This window comes from Palaemon carinicauda, chromosome 2, assembly GCF_036898095.1.
Source record: "Palaemon carinicauda isolate YSFRI2023 chromosome 2, ASM3689809v2, whole genome shotgun sequence".
Taxonomy (NCBI): Eukaryota; Metazoa; Arthropoda; class Malacostraca; order Decapoda; family Palaemonidae; genus Palaemon; species Palaemon carinicauda.
This window is the reverse complement of record NC_090726.1, coordinates 182,383,812-182,402,845: the sequence shown is the minus strand read 5'-3', so window position 1 is coordinate 182,402,845 and position 19,034 is coordinate 182,383,812. Positions and strand designations below refer to the sequence as shown.

Here is a 19,034-nt window from a genome sequence, read left to right as displayed (position 1 = left end):
CAAAGGGGAGCAACCAGCGTCAGCCGTGTCCCTTCGTGCGAGATGAACTTCTGAAGGACTTTGTTTATGATCTTGAACGGTGGGAATGCGTAAAGGTCGAGATGGAACCAGTTCAGCAGAAAAGCATCCACATGAACTGCTGCTGGGTCTGGAACTGGGGAACAGTACAAAGGAAGTCTCTTGGTCATGGAGGTGGCAAAAAGATCTATTGTCGGCTGACCCCACAAGGTCCAAAGTCTGTTGCACACGCTCTTGTGGAGGGTCCATTCCGTGGGGATGACCTGATCCCTTCTGCTTAGGCGATCTGCTGAGACGTTCATGTTGCCCTGAATGAACCTCGTAACTAGGGTGAGGTTTAGACTTCTTGACCAAATGAGGAGGTCCCTTGCTATCTCGTATAGGCTCCTCGAATGGGTCCCTCCTTGCTTGGAGATGTAAGCCAAGGCTGTGGTGTTGTCGGAGTTCACCTCCACCACCTTGCCTAGCAGGAGGGACTTGAAGTTCAATAGGGCTAAATGAACTGCTAGTAGCTCCTTGCAGTTGATGTGGAGCGTTTCCTGTTCCTCGTTCCACGTTCCCGAGCACTCCTGTCCGTTCAAGGTCGCGCCCCAGCCCGAGTCCGATGCATCCGAGAAGAGATGAAGATTGGGGGTCTGAATCGCCAACGATAGGCCCTCCCTGAGAAGGAGATTGGTCTTCCACCACAAGAGAGTGGTCTTCATCTCTTTGGTGACCGGGATAGAGACTGCTTCGAGCGTCAAACCCTTGTCCCAATGAGCTGCTAGATGGAATTGGAGAGGGCGGAGGTGGAGTCTCCCTAGCTCGACGAACAGGGCCAACGATGAAAGGGTCCCTGTGAGACTCATCCACTGTCTCACCGAGCAACTGCTCCTCTTCAGCATGCTCAGGATGCAATCTAGGGCTTGGCTTATCCTTGGGGCCGATGGAAAAGCCCGAAAATCCTGACTCCGAATCTCCATTCCCAGGTACACAATGGATTGGGAGGGAATGAGCTGGGACTTTTCTAAATTGACTAACAGACCCAGTTCTTTGATCAAGTCCAAAGTCCAGTTGAGACTCTCCAGACAGCGACGACTCGTGGAGGCTCTCAACAGCCAGTCGTCTAAATAAAGGGAGGCTCTGATGTCCGATAAGTGGAGGAATTTTGCTATATTCCTCATCAGATGCGTAAACACCATAGGAGCTGTGCTTAGGCCAAAACACAGGGCTTGGAATTGGTAGACAACCTTTCCAAAAACGAATCTCAGGAAAGGTTGGGAGTCTGGATGAATAGGAACGTGAAAGTAAGCATCTTTCAGATCCAACGAGACCATCCAGTCCTCCTGCCTGACCGCTGCTAGGACCGACTTCGTCGTCTCCATCGTGAACGTCTGCTTGGTGACATATGCATTGAGTGCGCTGACGTCCAGCACCGGTCTCCAACCTCCTGTCTTCTTGGCCACCAGAAAGAGACGGTTGTAGAAGCCCGGGGATTGATGGTCCCGGACTATAACCACTGCCTTCTTCTGTAACAGGAGCGACACCTCCTGGTGCAACGCTAGCCTCTTGTCCTTTTCCTTGTAGTTGGGAGAGAGGTTGATGGGAGATGTGGTCAGAGGGGGTTTGCGGCAGAATGGTATCCTGTAACCCTCCCTCAGCCAACTGACAGACTGGGCGTCTGCACCTCTCTTTTCCCAGGCTTGCCAGAAGATCTTGAGTCTGGCTCCTACTGCTGTCTGGAGAGGAGGAGAGTCAGTTTTTGCCTTTAGAAGCCTTGGAACCTTTCCTAGACTTGCTCCTGGAAGAGTCTGGACGGGAGCTTCCTCGGCTGGGGGCTCTACCACGAAAGGGCGGAATAAACCTCGTAGCAGGAGTATCAGCCACTGGGGTGCGATAAGTCCTGGGGACTGAGGGAGCAACCTTAGTCTTACGAGCTGAAGAGGCCACAAGATCATGGGTGTCCTTTTGAATCAGGGCCGCAGACAAGTCCTTAACAAGCTCTTCGGGAAACAGGAACTTAGAGAGCGGAGCGGAAAGGAGTTGAGACCTTTGACAAGGTGTGATGCTGGAAGAAAGGAAGGTACACAGCTGCTCCCTTTTCTTAAGCACTCCTGACACAAACATTGAAGCAAGCTCGCCAGATCCATCCCTAATAGCTTTATCCATGCAGGACATTAAGAGCATGGCTGAGTCCTTGTCCGCAGGGGAGGTCTTCTTGCTAAGGGCCCCCAGGCACCAGTCTAGGAAATTGAACATCTCAAAGGCTCGGAATACACCCTTTAGGAAGTGATCTAGATCTGAGAAGGTCCAGCAAACCTTAGAGCGCCTCATTGCTGTTCTACGAGGAGAGTCCACCAAACTTGAGAAGTCAGCCTGGGCAGAGGCAGGAACTCCCAAGCCTGGTTCCTCTCCTGTGGCATACCAAACGCCCGCTTTAGAAGTGAGCTTAGTCGGTGGGAACATAAAGGAAGTCTTTCCTAGTTGCTGCTTAGACTGCAACCACTCCCCTAAAATTCTTAAAGCTCTCTTAGAGGACCTTGCAAAGACGAGCTTAGTATAAGTTGACTTGGCTGGCTGCATGCCCAGCGAAAACTCAGATGGCGGAGAGCGGGGGGTAGCAGAGACAAAATGGTCTGGGTATACCTCTTTGAAAAGAGCCAGGACCTTACGAAAGTCAATAGGAGGAGGAGAAGACTTGGATTCTTCCACGTCTGATGAGGGATCCAGGTGTGCAGCCTCATCATCAGAAACCTCATCACCAGAGTGTAGCGAAGTGAGAGGTAAGGTATGCTGAACAGCAGAATCTGCACGAGCGGGAGCAAAAACGCTTGTGGTTTCATCCTCAAGTCTCTGTGCTGAGGCAAAACCTGAGGTTCAGGCTGCAAAGGCTGGTCAAAAGGAGTAGCAGAAGGTAGGCGCATGGGTTGAGGAGGCTGACTCCTGGCATGAGTGTCTTGACTCAAGAGTTGCGCTTGCTGTAAGGTTAGCGGATGCGCAGTAGCAGGTTCCTGAGGAACGAGTTGAGGTTCCTGAGGTGTGAGCTGCGAGAGTTGAGGTAGTGGCTGCGCAGAACGCAGTACTTGTCTCGCGAGTTGAGGTTCCTGAGGCGCAAGGCTAAGGTGTTGAGGCTCTCGCCTTGAGGAGGGTTGAGGTCGCTGCAGCGAGAGCTGAGGTGTCTGCCTCATGGATGGGAGAGGTTGTTGTACCTCAAGAGAGTGTTGCCTCACTGGTGGAACCGCAAGTGGAAGCGGAGGAAGTAAGGTATAAGCTTCCTGTTCCCATTGCTGAGGTTGCCTTAAGGAAGGCGGAGGAAGCTGCACACCGCTGGAAACTGGCAACTCAGTACGTGGTAAGGTATCCTGAGGAGCCTCAACATCGTACGCCTGGCAGACAGGACTGCGGTTAGGCGGAGCGATCGCAGGAGGAGGTGTAACCTTCTCAGCCTGACACTCACGCATCAAGACCGCAAGTTGTGACTGCATGGACTGCAGTAGAGTCAACTTGGGGTCGGCAGACACTAAGGTCTGCTGAGGCAAAGCCTTAACAGAAGAGATCTGTTGCGGCAGCACCTTACTCCTCTTAGGAGGAGTGCATTCAACTGATGACTGCGGCGAGTCAGAGCTGATCCAATGACTGCAGCCAGGTTGTAGAACTCTTGAGGTCTGGACTTTGCGTTTGAGAGGTCTTGAGACCTGAGTCCAACGTTTCCTCCCTGACAATTCTTCAGCAGACGAGTAAAAGACGGGCTCAATCGTCTGCGGGTGGGAGTGACGGTGTCTGGAAGACACGCCCGCAACCACCGAGGATACTTCTGTGCGCCGATCAAGGCCTGCCGAACCCTTTTGCCCTTCGACATTGCTTCTCCCCTGGGCTTGGGAGCTTGCAAGAGGTCCCGGACTGGGAGGACGACTGGCACGCACAGAAGTACCCTCACGCACCACACTGACACTGACACTAGCACTTGGCACTGCACTGACACTAGCACTTGGCACTGCACTGACACTAGCACTTGTCACAGCACTGGCACTATTACCACCCACTGCACTCTTGACCTTAAGTTCCTTGACTTCGGCCATAAGAGACTTATGATCACTAACCACCGATTCCACTTTGTCACCTAAAGCCTGAATGGCACGCAAAACAACAGACATATCAGGTTGAGGGCAAATAGTAGGTTCGGGGGTAGCCACTACAGGGGGAGGAAAAGGTAGGGGATCATGAGGTGAGGAAAAAAGTGAAGAGCGAGAAGAACTCCTCCTAACTCTCTCTCTCTCTAACTTGGTTGAATATTTAAGAAATCGGACAAAATCAAGTTCCGAAAGTCCGGCGCATTCCTCACATCGATCTTCCAACTGACAGGGTCTTTCCCTACAGTCAGAACACGCGGTGTGAGGATCTACCGAGGCCTTCGGAATACGCCTATTACAAGACCTACATCGTCTATGGGGTGGGGCTTGTGAAATGTCAGACATCTTGAATCAAAGAGTTAGCCAAGTGGGGATTCCAAATCAAGCAAAAAGATCGTTAACCATTAATCAGAACTAAATAATAGCTATCTAAGCTAATATAGAAGTTTTCCAGTAAAGCGACAGCCGAAATCTGAGAGAAATACTTCACCAAAAGCCGTGAAAATACTCCAAGATCATAAGCGTATCCCAGAACGTCTTGCCGGAAGCACGACAGAGGAAAAATTGAGGAGGTGTCAACAAGAAGTACTGTAGTACCTGGCCACAGGTGGCGCTGGTGAGTACACCCCCTTCTAGTATAGTGATAGCTGGCGTATCCCTCCCGTAGAATTCTGTCGGGCAACGGAGTTGACAGCTACATGATTATCGGGTAAGTTTAATATTGAAAAAATAAAATTCAAATTGGAAATATGCATCAGGAAAACAGAATAATCAAATTAATCTAAATCAATATGGTAATGGTGAATATATGTTGACTAACATTGGGATACACAAACTAAAATTTGTGTACAAATATATTTCTTCTCATCTAACATTATAGCACACTAACATATCTTCTATAGGGTATAATATTGTACAATATTTATAACGAATTACAAAACTTCTCTTTACAGCTGCCCTTAAAACACATTACAGTATACAAATAAAATCTTTTATACAGGAATCATGCCCGTGTTCTGTGCAAAAAAATATTGACTTAAAGTGCTAAATTTTTCATGGTTCAAACATGTTTTTTCTTTACTGATTTGTTCATATAGTAGACATGACTCTGCAATATGGTTTGTATTGTACAATAAAGTATAAACTCATATACTGTACTAGTAATGAATAGTGTATATACATCGAAGCATACCTATATACAACACAAAAGCCTAATGTAAGTTCTTAAATGAAGCAATAACACCTAACAAGTCCTAAAATATATTAAAAGATAAATAGAGTACAACTCTAACTTTTTTTAATCAATAAAATAAATGGTCACTTGCAATCTATAGAATGGTGCAAAGAACGTTTCATTTTTCAAAATTCCAATTAATCATAAAACAACAATTACTACATTGCAATGTAATCTTCAGTGTCCTATTCAAGACAACAAGGAAAAAACCCATCAATGCAATACATTACAAGCAATCTTAACTTAATATAAGCAGGTTATTGCCAAATGAGAGAGAGAGAGAGAGAGAGAGAGAGAGAGAGAGAGAGAGAGAGAGAGAGAGAGAGAGAGAGAGAGAGAGAGAGAGAGAGAGAGAGAGAGAAAATTTCTTCTTTCAAGACTGCAATGAATACTGACCCCTCCAGAACTTTGCTATTCTATCGAAAATCTTCAATTCCACAACATCCTTTTACTTTCCTTAAATACTACAACTGTGCTACATCTAACATCACAAGGAGCTACTATGATAAATTTCATAATCATTTGCTCTAGTTTCCATAAATTTTTCAGGTGAGAATAGTTACAGGATACCTTACTACAAGCAAATTCACCTCTTCCATGCACAGCTAGAGACACAGGATATCTCTTGATCTAATGTTAAGAAGGTAACTTAAAATGTGACTATAAAGGATGAGTGAATGGATTATGAAACATTCTGTATAAGTTTAATGCTCAACATGGTGAAAATCTTAATGGACTTACAGTAGAGCATTAAATAAGTACAGTACTGTTCAGTACTTTAAGTGATTCAAGTGTTCATGAAAGAAATGCAGTAAGCATTGTTTGAAGAACTGCTTCTCCACACAAAAATACTGTAGATTAATTCACATTACATTAGCAAGGCATTAGGTAACTATTCTTACACACCTAAAGACAAAGAGTAATCTCCTATATTTTGAGTAGAGTTCACAAAAAAAAGATAACTACAGTATTTCTAAAAATGCAAAACTAAGCAAAATTGCACTTAAATAACAAGCTAACACAACTTAATTAGCCTAAGGTTGTTTAAATTAGCTTAAGGGAGATTGCTTATTCAGTTTGGTAACATAGTTCCCTCCAAGATAATTGGCAAAATGAGAAGGCTTAGTTAGACAAGTCATTAAGAATCTACAAAGTTAAGCTTATATTTCCTAAAAGGAAAACACTCAAAAACTATGAAATAAAACACAATATGATACGACTACATTCCCAAAATAATTGTGTGTACATGAAACAAAGCATTATGGCATATACATACATAAAATCTGATCCCCCCTAGTACCAATTCCAGTATACTGGAACTATATTACATATTTTCACAAGTACTTATATTTTCTCTAAATTTTTAGAAAAAGATTTATTTTCTATCCTTTTAATTCTGTAAGATTAAGAGGGAAATATAAAAAAAAATCAAGGTACCCAATTTTTTTTTAATAGTATTTCTATATCTTGCTGGACTTTTAATCTTATTTTTGTATCTACTATGTAGAGTATAGTGTTTTTCAATAATCTAGCTTTAATTACAATGAAAATACAATGACCTCTAAAATTTCCATCCTCTTGTTTAATAATGCATCATCAATGGGTTAGGCAGTTCTTCCAGACATAGCCACAGACCAGCTGAGCAACCAATTAGTAGCAACCACAGACTATCAACAACTAAAAGCAGCACAGAATTTTAGGTCTTATGTCATCATGACTGAAAAAACCATAGTATCTGAGAAATTTTGGGCTTTATACAGAGTGACCTTCTTATCTTCAACAATGGTCCCCGACACCACAAGTAGTGGTACTATTTTGGCAGACAGTAAAAGGCCATAGGGTTCGAATCCTCCTAATACTCTGTAGTTTACAAAAAACTATCTGATATCCAAAGATCAACTTAAGAAGATCATTACAGACACAAAATGGAGTTTTTATGATAAAACAAAGTTTTATGAATACTTACCTGGCAGTTATATACATATAGCTGAGTCTCCGACTGCGGCAGAATTTAATCGAAAATCGCGGCAACCGCCTTGTGGTGGTTGTGTGGTTAGATGGTTAACAACCCTTACAGGGTGGTACTTGGAATCATTCCTGTTTTCTTTTCCTCAGATTATCTTTGCCCGACCTGTCTCCTGAGGGGAGGTGGGTGGGCTTTAAAATATATATATAACTGCCAGGTAAGTATTCATAAAACTTTGTTTTATCATAAAAACTCCATTTTTATGAATAATACTTACCTGGCAGTTTTATATTTATAGCTGATTCACACATTTGGAGGAGGGAAACAGACAGAAAAACATAGTTGGGGAAACAACAAAAGAGTTGTAGGAGAACAAACACCTTGATTCCTTACCTGCTAAGGTAGCTGACTTCAAAGTTAACTGCCTCTAGAGTCGCTTTCCCTTAGGAGTGTTCAGCCAGGAGTAGACCTACTACGCTGCAAACAACTCAATCGAGTCTGTCAAAGGGGTAGGACCAACAACTTGACTAGACTTCAGAAACTACCTTCCCATATAATAAAAACCTGCAACCTTACTAAAGCTAACCACCTAACCTTGCAGAAATAGATATAAACTATCTATCTGGACTGAGGGAACCGTACCACAAGACGAGGACCTCAGACAACCAAAAAAAAAAAAAAAAAACCCATATACAAGTACATAAACTAAGGTTGAGTGGGGGTAGTAACTCCTTTGCCTAATACAGAAGCCGCAGCTACGTATGGGCCCAAGGTATAACACTTGTCATAGTCCACTCTTACCTCTCTGAGGTAATGAGAAGCGAAGACAGAGTTGCTCCTCCAGAACGTTGCGTCCATGATCTGCCTAACTGACATATTTTTCCGGTATGCCAGTGAGGCAGCAATGGCTCTTACTTCATGAGCCCGTACTTTTAACAGGGCGAAGTTTTCTTCCTCACAAAAGAGGTGGGCTTCCCTAATAGTTTCCCTCAGGAAAAAGGACAAAGCGTTCTTTGACAGAGGTTTTTGAGGATCCTTCACCGAACACCATAAGGAGTTGGAAGCACCCCTCACACTCTTAGTGTGGGCCAAATAAGCCTTGAGAGCCCTAACCGGGCAGAGGAGGCTTTCCTGTTCCTGACCCACTAGATTCGAGAGGTTAGGGACTTCAAAAGTCCTGGGCCAGGCTTTCAAAGGGTTCTCATTCTTGGCGAGAAAGTCGAACCTCAAGGCACAAACCGCTCCATTTTGGGTGAAGCCTACACGCTTCTCGATTGCCTGGACCTCGCTGATCCTCCTGGCAGTCGCTAGAGTCAAAAGGAAGAGGGTTTTCTTAGTCACATCTCGCAGAGAGGCTTGCGAGATAGGCTCAAACTTCTTGAAGCACAAAAACTTGAACACCACATCCAGGTTCCAAGAAGGGGGTCTTAACTGCACCTGCTTTGTTGTCTCAAAAGACCTAATGAGGTCCTGCAAGACCTTATTCTGAGATAACTCTAAGCCTCTATGCCTAAAGACGGTTGAGAGCATGCTCCTGTATCCTTTAATGGTAGATACAGCCAGCTTAGCATCCTGCCTGAGGTACAAAAGAAAGTCTGCAATCTGGCTTAGAGAGGTAGAGGACGAGGAAACCTTGTGTCTCCTGCACCAAGCTCTAAAGGTCTCCCACTTTGACTGGTAGACTCTTTGTGAAAAGATCCTCCTTGCTCTGGCATTAGCTTTCGCCGCTTGTGCCGAAAAGCCTCGAGATCTAACGAGCTTCTCAACAGTCTGAAGGCAGTCAGATTGAGAGCGAGGGGGTTTTGATGAAATCTCTCGAAGTGGGGTTGTCTGAGAAGATCTGGACTTGCCGGGAGTCTTCTTGGAACGTCCATCAGCAACCCTACCACTTCGGTGAACCAATCCCTCGCAGGCCAGAATGGAGCCACTAGGATCATTCGTCCCGAATCAAGGAGAGCAAATTTCCTGACAACCAGATTGATGATCTTGAACGGGGGAAAGGCATACATGTCCAGCCCCGTCCAATCCATCAAGGAGGCGTCCACTGCAACAGCTTCCTCGTCCAGGACTAGGGAGCAGTAGTTGGGGATCCTTTTGTTTAGACTGGAGGTGAAAAGGTCTATTAAAGGTCTGCCCCACAACTTCCAGAGGCTCCGACAGACATACGGGTTGAGAGTCCACTCTGTGGGAAGGACTTGTCCCCTCCTGCTGAGCATGTCTGCCCTGATGTTTCTCTGCCCTTGAATAAACCTTGTCAACAGCTGAGTCTCGTTCTCGTTCGCCCAAAGGAGAAGCTCTCTCGCAGTTGAGAACAGAGAGAGGGAGTGAGTTCCCCCTTGCTTCCTTATGTACGCGAGAGCTGCGGTGATGTCGGAATTGATCTCCACAGTCTTTCCTGACACCGAGGTTTTGAAGGCCTTGAGCCCTAACAAAATGGCCATCAATTCCTTCCTGTTGATATGCCAACTGATCTGACTCCCTTCCCAAATACCTGAGACCTCTTTGTTTCCTAGTGTTGCTCCCCAGCCCGACTCGGACGCGTCTGAGAATAACACTAGGTCGGGGTTCTTCTTGAACAAGACGATCCCTTTTCCCAACAGAGCTGGGTCCAGCCACCACATCAAAAGATCCTTGATCTTTGTCGGAATGGGAAAAGAAAAAGTGTCCTCCTGGATTTTTCTGTTTCAAACCTTTGCGAGGAAGTGTTGCAGAGGCCTTAGGTGCAGTCTCCCCAACGGGACAAACTGCTCCAGGGAGGATAGAGTTCCCAGCAGACTCATCCAATCCTTCGCTGCTTCCTCAAAAAGTCTTTGACTTTGTCCAGGCACCTGGTCTGCCTCTCCTGGGAGGGAGAAGCCTGAAAAAGAACTGAATTCAGAACTATCCCCAAATAGAGAATAGTCTGATTCGGCTCGGTCTGAGACTTCCCCCACTTGACGATGAGTCCCAGGTCCTGAGTCATCGTATACGTCTTCATTAGGTCCTCCAGACATTTTTCTTTCAACTGTGACCGGATCAGCCAGTCGTCTAGATAGAAGGATACCCTTATCCCCTCCTGGTGTAACCAGCCTGCCACATTCGCCATTAGTCTGGTGAAAACTTGGGGAGCTGTGCTGAGACTGAAGCAAAGAGCCCTGAATTGGAAGCACTTGCCCTGGAACACAAATCTCAGATATCTCCTCGAAGACGGATGAATGGGGACGTGAAAATAAGCGTCCTGCAGGTCGAGAGAAACCATCCAGTCGCCTGGACGAACTGCAGCCAGCACTGACTAAGTCATCTCCATGGAGAACTTTTCTCCACGAAGGCGTTCAGAGAGCTAACATCTAGGACTGGTCTCCATCCACCCGAGTTCTTGGGAACCAGAAACAGGCGATTGTAAAAGCCTGGGGAGGCGAGGTCTTGAACCGGCTCTATTGCTCCCTTGACCAACATCTGGTCGACTAGCTCCAGAAGAGCCTCTCGTTTCCCCGCGTCGGTGTACTGAGCCACTAAGGCTAGGGGAGTGTCTGAGAGAGGTGGTTTCTTTAAAAAGGGGATCTTGTAACCTTCCTTGACGACTGAGAGGGACCAGGTATTCGCCCCTCTCCTTTTCCAAGACTGCCAAAAACGAGACAGTCTTGCCCCTACTGGTGTCTGGAGGACTTCCATCTAATTTTTTGGACCGGGGCCTAAACGCACCTCTGCTGGTCCTTGGCCCTGACTCTTGTCTTCTCCCCCTAAAATCCGCTCACGAGAAGATCCTGCCCCGAAAGGGCTGTTGAAACTTCTTCTCTTCCTTCTTCAGAGGAGCAGGAGCAACAGGTAGACCGAGACAAAAGGTCCTGAGTAGCCTTCTGTGCCAGAGAAAGGGAGATATCTCTGACCAGAGCTTCAGGAAAAAGATGACGTGAAAAAGGGGCATAAAGCAGCTCCGACTTCTGGGCAACAGTCACAGATCTAGAGGTGAAGGAGCACAAAAGGGCCCTCTTCTTTAAGACCCCTGCTGAGAAAAGGGAAGCCAATTCATTCGCTCCATCCCTTAGAGCTTTGTCCATGCAGGACATGATACTCGTCAGGTCTTTCGTGTCCTCCAGGAGTTCAGACTTCCTGGCCAGAGTCCCGAGAGACCAGTCCAGGAAGCTGAAAACCTCGAAAACCCTGAAAATTCCCTTGACGAGGTGATCAAGCTCCGACATGGACCACATCACCTTGGCAGAGTTTAAAGCATGCCTTCTTGCCGAGTCCACAAGAGCCGAGAAGTCACCTTGGGAGGAGGCAGGCACTCCTAACCCCAAAGGTTCCCCTGTCTCATACCACATACCGGCCTTGGAAGCGAGCCGAGACGGTGGAAAAGAAAAGGTGGGCTTGACAGCTTGTCTCCGTTCCTACATCCAATCATCCACCTTAGCGAGAGCTTTCCTGGCCGAAATTGAAAGTTTCATTTTGATGAAGGCCGAAGACTTAGTAGCTTTCTTCCTGGTAAATTGAGACTGAGGAGAACGAGGGGCCGAAGGTTGAAATTCCTCCCCATAAAGTTCCAAAAGAGAGCGAGAAAGAACCTTATAATCACTAGAAGAGTCGGCAGGTTTTTCATCCTCTTCCGAAATATCTTCGAGGTCCTGCTCAAGGATAACATCCTGAAGAGTTGGGCTGCCAGCAGTCTGGCACCGAGAGCTGTTTGAATCCTGGCGCCGAGCGCTGCTAACATCCAGTCGGCGAGAAGCGGTATCGTCACGATGACGAGAAGCGGTATCGTCACGATGACGAGAAGCGGTATCGTCACGATGACGAGAAACGGAATCGTCCTGAAGATGCAGGCTGCCTTCGCCTTGAAAATGCAGACTGCATTCATCCTGTTTCCTAAGAAACAAGGCGGTAACGTCCTGGCGTTTCGAAAGAGAAACGGAATCGTCACGGCGCCGAGAACGAGAGGCAGTATCGTCCTGGCGCCGAGAGAGGGGGGGAAGGAAATTCCTGGCAGCGTGCCGATGATGAGGGTGTGCGTTGTCGTACGGCCGACGAAGTGCGCAGAGGTTTCTTGGGAGAGATACTAAGTTCTCTCTTAGAAGAAGATCTCTTAACAGGCAAAGAGACGTCCTTACGTCTGACGGACTGAGAAGGGTGGCTGAAAGCTTGAACTAACGATGAAAGTTGTTCCTGCATAACAACCATGAAAGCTTTAGCAACCTCGGCTGGCTCTCGCGGTGCCGAAGACGGCAGTTGTCGTACGGCTTGACTGGGAGCGCTGGCAGAAGAAGCAGGGAGTTTAGCAGGATTAACTCGGCTAAGGACTCTCTGTTTCGCCCTCTTAACAGGAACAACATCGAAATCGTCTTCCGAAGGATCAGGATCTCGGCTACTCGAACCGGGAGAGAGAGAGCGAGACTGCACATCCCGGTTCCACCCTCTCTTCATTGGTCTTGATTTGTAACGCCAATTACGTCTGGGAGAACGATCAGGCGAAGACACAAACGTATCCAACACGCATTTCCTACGGCGGTCAAGAGCAGCCTGGGAGATCGCAACAGGACTGTCTGAGGCGACGACTGACCGAGGATAAGCACCTCTCACCCCCTTTCGGCTTTCGACGTACCTTCTCCCTTGGTCCTGGGAGCTTGGTAGAGGTCTAGACCTAGGGGTATGACAGATTCGATCAGTCGCCACCTCCACTGCACTTTCACAAGCACTAATTTCACTTACACCCTTACCTTTAAATGCCTCCAATTGTGCTTTAATGGCCTCTAATTCAGCAGCTAATTTAGCATACCCAGGGTCATCCGTAGGCACAGATCCTCTAAAAGGGGCAGGAGTTACTTCATTCGGGGAAGGAATAACTTCCAAAGAGGTTACAAGTAAAGGATCAATAGATAAATCTAAGCTAGGCTCACTAGCAGACTTTGACTTTGATTTATCTCTTCTAACTCTATCAACCTCAAGTTTGCGCACATAGCGCTTCATAGCTAACTAATTATCATCATTTAAAACCTCGCATTCCTTGCACCTATTATCTAGAGCACATTCAAACCCCCTGCAACCCATACAGATAGTGTGAGGGTCAACCGACACTTTCGGCAACCTCACCTTGCAAATATCATTCGCACAAATACGATAATGAATTTTTTCACTCATGATAAGAAAGGAAAAAAGACAAAAAACAAACACAATTGCCAAATCCCAACACAGTGTACTTCACCAAAAACGAAGTCCAAAAAGGCGATGAAGGGAAAGTGATTCGAAAAAACTCTAAATGGCGGACCAACGATGTTGTCGATCCGGCCGGCAGAGATAATCTGAAGAACAGAAAACGGGAATGATTCCAAGTACCACCCTGTAAGGGTTGTTAACCATCTAACCACACAACCACCACAAGGGGGTTGCCGCGATTTTCTATTAAATTCTGCCGCAGTTGGAGACTCAGCTATATATATATAACTGCCAGGTAAGTACTATTCATAAAATTGAGGAGTTACTCACCAAGCGTGCTCCTCTCCTGACTCGTAATCTAAGAAGTAAATCTCTCTGCACCTTGGGAATGATTAAGAAGTTCATACCCTTTCGTGGTTCCAATTTTGAGGTGCATGATGGAGATGATGATAACCATTTGTGTAAACATTTCTTCAATATTATTATACATTGCATGGACTCTTATTTTGACTAAAATTTCAACACCAATCCCACATTGGCATCACATATAATTGCCTTCTGAGACTTTTATCATTTAATGCAAGCAGTTAACTTGTAAAATGGCTCTCCATACCAAAAAAGCTTTCCACTCTTGGTCTAAATTTGATTTATAAATTTTAGCTCAATAGACCAGTGCTGGGGCCTGTAAGGCCATTCAGCACCAAAGTGCATCTAGGGCAAACCCTTGAGTTACACTACGAGATAAAGGTTAGAAGTGTTTGGGCAGCAACATAAAAGAAAGGAAACAAGAATACTATAAAGACCCTTAAGTAAGGCCTACAGTGTGATACGCAAGGTGCACATTATGGAACTAACCCTTACTGGGGTTGTCCACTATTAAAATGAACCAAACAATTTCCATTATTGAAAGGAACCATGAAAATGACATCATTAAAGCAATACTGGTCACTTGTGCCAAATTTTTCTCAAGAGAAGATTTTAGCAACACTTCAAATAAAAAACTAATTTATTAGTGACCATCATCAAGGGATACAGGAAGGCTCAAACAAAATATTCTCTTTCATTAGCAAACTGAACTTTATGAATTTCTAAAGAACTGAGGTCCTTCCACAAATTTGCATGAATGACCCACAACAAGTATCAAAATAATTCCCCATAAACAAAAGGTATCTCAATGGATTAGATTTATTTTTCAAATAACATTTCTTTCAACATTCGAATTGTATATGTTATCAATGAAATCATAAAAACATTCGGGCAGTTTTCAGACCTCACTTAAGCCAAGTAATTCATGTGTCCAAACATAAACTTGGAATTTTTTATCATACTTTTTTTCTAGCCTCAAGAGATGGCAGAGAAAAGATTATGTTCAATTAGAGATCTAATACAACATATTCAGGCCACTAAGTAAGGAAAATCCCATAACCAGAATCTTCTCTATACATATTTTAGGTCTTGACTGCCCATTACAGTGTCAAAAGGGTATTTACTCCTGCCTGAATAGTGTCATTCTTGGAAATAATGTAAAATATTTATATGCCCCTTCTACTCGTGTCAAGATAAGTGTGCAGTATTTGTAATATCCAATCCAATTTTGACCCCAATCTCAAACACATCATCAGTGTCTTGAAAAGTCCAAAGTTGTCACAATTAGGATACTTGAGTACCTTGTATTCCAAAATTTTCTATCTATCTTACTCAAACTTATTTTACCTATACACCACCAAGTCCTGTCCTACCTGCCATAAAATCGACAATCCAGACCTACTAATAATGGTTAATTTACCAGATTTCAGGATAAACTTCAAGCCAGTTATGACACATTTACATCCCACCCCTGAGTAATCCTATACCTTTCAGTAGGTTAAAAACACCACCAACAACAGTACGATGTTATTTCCTTTTTAATGATGCCACCCCCTAAGGACACATTATCTGTTTTAATAACTTTCCACCTTATTAGATACTTGGCTCTAGTAAGGCATTGGTTTAAACTTCATATGAATCAAATTTTTTTATCTACGCACAAACCATAATCCCAGAGATCCATCATACCTTTCTTTGAATTGGATACAAAAATATTAATTTGAGACCATAAATTTAAACTTAGCAAAGCATACAAGAGAAAAGGGTTATAGCCCACTTGAAAGTAATCTATTTAAAATTCAAGAGCATGATCATATTGGTAAATCCTTAGCAGTTAAGTAAAAAATTAAAATTCATCGATGATGAACATTGTCACCCAGAGATTATTGAAATATTGCTTACCTTATTAGTATATTATTCAGTACTTGCAAACTTTCCATCAATCACATTTATGAAGCTTGATAAATAATATCACAGGTGACTAATGCATGTCCAAGGCTCTTTATTAATTACAGAACCTGGAATAGATTTCAAACCACTAAAAATACATATAAAACAAAAGGGTTGTAGCATCTTAAAGCAGTTGCATTATTGCACTTTTGATAATTTGTTCATAATATAATATATTTTTCATGCAATACCATCAATCATATTATGCCCACATTGGGCTTTGTAAAGATCCCAGACTCAGTATTTTCTTAACACACTATTTTTTCATGTTAACTCCTTTGCTATACTACGTACTGTACTAAAAGTAGCAAATTTTAACATTTTTATGATGTTGTCCCATTGGTCTACAAAACAACAAAAATGCATGTGTAAATTCTTTTTCATGAATAAAGGATATACAATATAGTATATAATCATAAAAACCATATCAACCTCTACATACATACATACATACATACATACATATATACATATTATATATATATATATATATATATATATATATATATATATATATATATATATATATATATATCTATATATATATATATTTATATATTTATATATATATATATATATATATATATATATATATATATATATATATATATATATATATATATATATATATTACAGCAAATGGTGGAGTGGAAGCAGATGTACGTCAGAGAGTGAATGAAGGATGTTGGCGGCAGTGAAGGAAGTGGTAAAGAATAGAGGGTTAGACATGAATGTAAAGAGAGCTCTGTATGAGAAACGGATTGTACCAACTGTGATTTATGGATCTGAGTTGTGGGGAATGAAAGTGACGGAGAGACAGAAATTGAATGTGTTTGAGATGAAATGTCTGAGGAGTATGGCTGCTGCATCTTGAGTAGATAGGGTTAGGAACGAAGTAGTGAGGGTGAGAACGGGTGTAAGAAATGATTTAGCAGCTAGAAAGGATATGAATGTGTTGAGGTGGTTTGGCCAAATTGAGAGAATGGAAAATGGCTGTCTGCTAAAGAAGGTGACGAATGCAAGAGTTGATGGGAGAAGTGCAAGAGGAAGGCCAAGGTTTGGGTGGATGGATGGAGTGAAGAAAGCTCTGGGTGATAGGAGGATAAATGTGAGAGAGACAAGAGAGCGTGCTAAAAATAGGAATGAATGGCGAGCGATTGTGACCCAGTTTCGGTAGACCCTGCTGCTCCTTCTGGTCGCCTTGGATGACCATGGAGATAGCAGCAGTAGGGGATTTAGCGTTGTGAAGCTTCATCTGTGGTGGATAACAGGGGGAGGGTAGGCTGTGGCACCCTAGCCGTACCAGCCGAACTCGGTTGAGTCCCTCGTCAGGCTGGGAGGAGCGTAGAGAAGAGAGGTCCCCTTTTTTCTTATTTGTTTGATATCGGCTGCCCTCCAAAATTGGGGGAAGTGCCTTGGTATATAGATAGACAGATGTATATATGTACATATATATATATATATATATATATATATATATATATATATATATATACGTATATATATATATATATATATATATATATATATATATATATATATATATATATATATATATATATATATATATATATATACAGTATATATATATATATATATATATATATATATATATATATATATATATATATATATATATATATATATATATTCTATCAAAAATTTAAATATACAAAAATACCCAACAGCAGTTTGCTGAATATCATAAAGGGAACAGGAAATCAGTCTCACATCATTGGCTGGCTTATGGATGTAAGCATGTATGGAATTTTGGCCATATGGCTAAGTGCTGTGGTTTGGTAGGTGATTCAGCATAATCATGGATGACAATGAAATGAATCAAGTTTTGTTATAAAATAAGAATCATAAATAATGCAGACAAGAACAAACTCATGCATAAAACTATGCATGTCATTCATACACTTTCATACACTTAGAAAAAAAAACTAATTACACACACATTCGTAGATTAAAACATAATAGTTATAAATTATCTACACTTTGTTAGACATGCCAACATTTCTCATTAAAATTCCATAATTCCACAATCAAAACTTCTTTGCCCAACACCTCACGACCAGATTTTAGGTGAAAGCCATATTTCATCGTTCTCATAAAGTGAGAACAGTGTAATGAGATGTGCTTAACCGAAAGTAATTTTCCACACTGAGCAAGTGACACACTGTTCCATCTAAAATATATTCAGAGTAGGTGTGAGGTGGGTATAACCTATCATCAATCTTGGTAAAACCTACTTAAATCTTTGGTTGGAATTAAAACTATTAAGCAAGGGTTCAATATTACCTCTGAAGCTTTTATATTCTATTAACATGAGGGAGGGCAGCCCCCCTTGTCATTATATTTAAATGTATGAATTAATTGATCTCTTCATAACCAAGTGGGGAACAATTTTTTGCATAAATAATTTAAGGTCCTTTCTCTCTTAGTTTTTGCCAAAAATTCCAGAAACCTAGAGAAATAAAATCTTGTGGCAATAACAAATATGTAGATCCACTCTCAGCTTTTTGGACTGGTAGCAAATGGTATTTAAAAACTAAGGGTCAAATTCTCTCTTACAGTCAGTGTTTAAAAAGAAAAATACTTAAAAACAAGCTCCAAAACCTTAATTATCACATTAGCTACACACAATGCAGATAGCTTAACATAGATAGTAATATAGTTTCATAAGCATTAACATACAGTGCGAGCACAAAGGTGCATAGTTAAACACAGATTTATAGCTCCATGATGCTACATAGACATAAGAAAATGGATCTGTGAATACGCAGTTTCTAGACTTATCAATCAGTTATACTAAAAAAAGTGAAAACTTAAGACATACAAGAAGAAACTAAACATAACAGATTTTTAAGAAAATTTGTACTTTACTATAAGAGATGGATAACAACAAAGACCGGAATACAGTAGTGAAAACTTTTAACGAAGTGTAAACAACCGGCAAGGTAGTTACTGCCAGGAGAGGAGAAAGCAGCCCCCTCTAGCTCACTGTAACCTCACTTGGATTTCAGCCAGGGCTTGTGTTGGGGATTGGTGATGACGGGAAAATTTGAGTTAAGGACTTAGGTTTGTAGAGTTAGGAAATATACAAATTATCTTAAAAAATTGCGATATGTTCCTACATGAATACAAGCCATTGTCCTATATATTGGAGACTCATCCTCAAGAGGGAGGAAGTCCTTATTCTGACTGGCTTGAAAACCAACCTGGGTACGTTCAGGCTTAGCACAGAAAAAAGGCTAAAGTG

General features: G+C 42.8%; 1 protein-coding gene across 3 annotated transcripts in view; it reads right to left on the bottom strand.

Annotated features, from left to right (window-relative positions):
• Nucleotides 1–19,034, bottom strand: part of LOC137628522 (cytosolic carboxypeptidase 1-like) — a 450,678-nt gene that overhangs the window by 388,667 nt on the left and 42,977 nt on the right. For 2 of the 3 annotated variants that reach the window (XM_068359676.1, XM_068359708.1), the window contains exon 2: nt 15,722–15,837. The exons of the other annotated variant lie outside the window; for it this stretch is intronic. The gene's annotated coding sequence lies outside the window, so the exon portion shown is untranslated. The remainder of the gene's footprint in view (nt 1–15,721; nt 15,838–19,034) is intronic. 3 annotated transcript variants of the gene reach the window in all.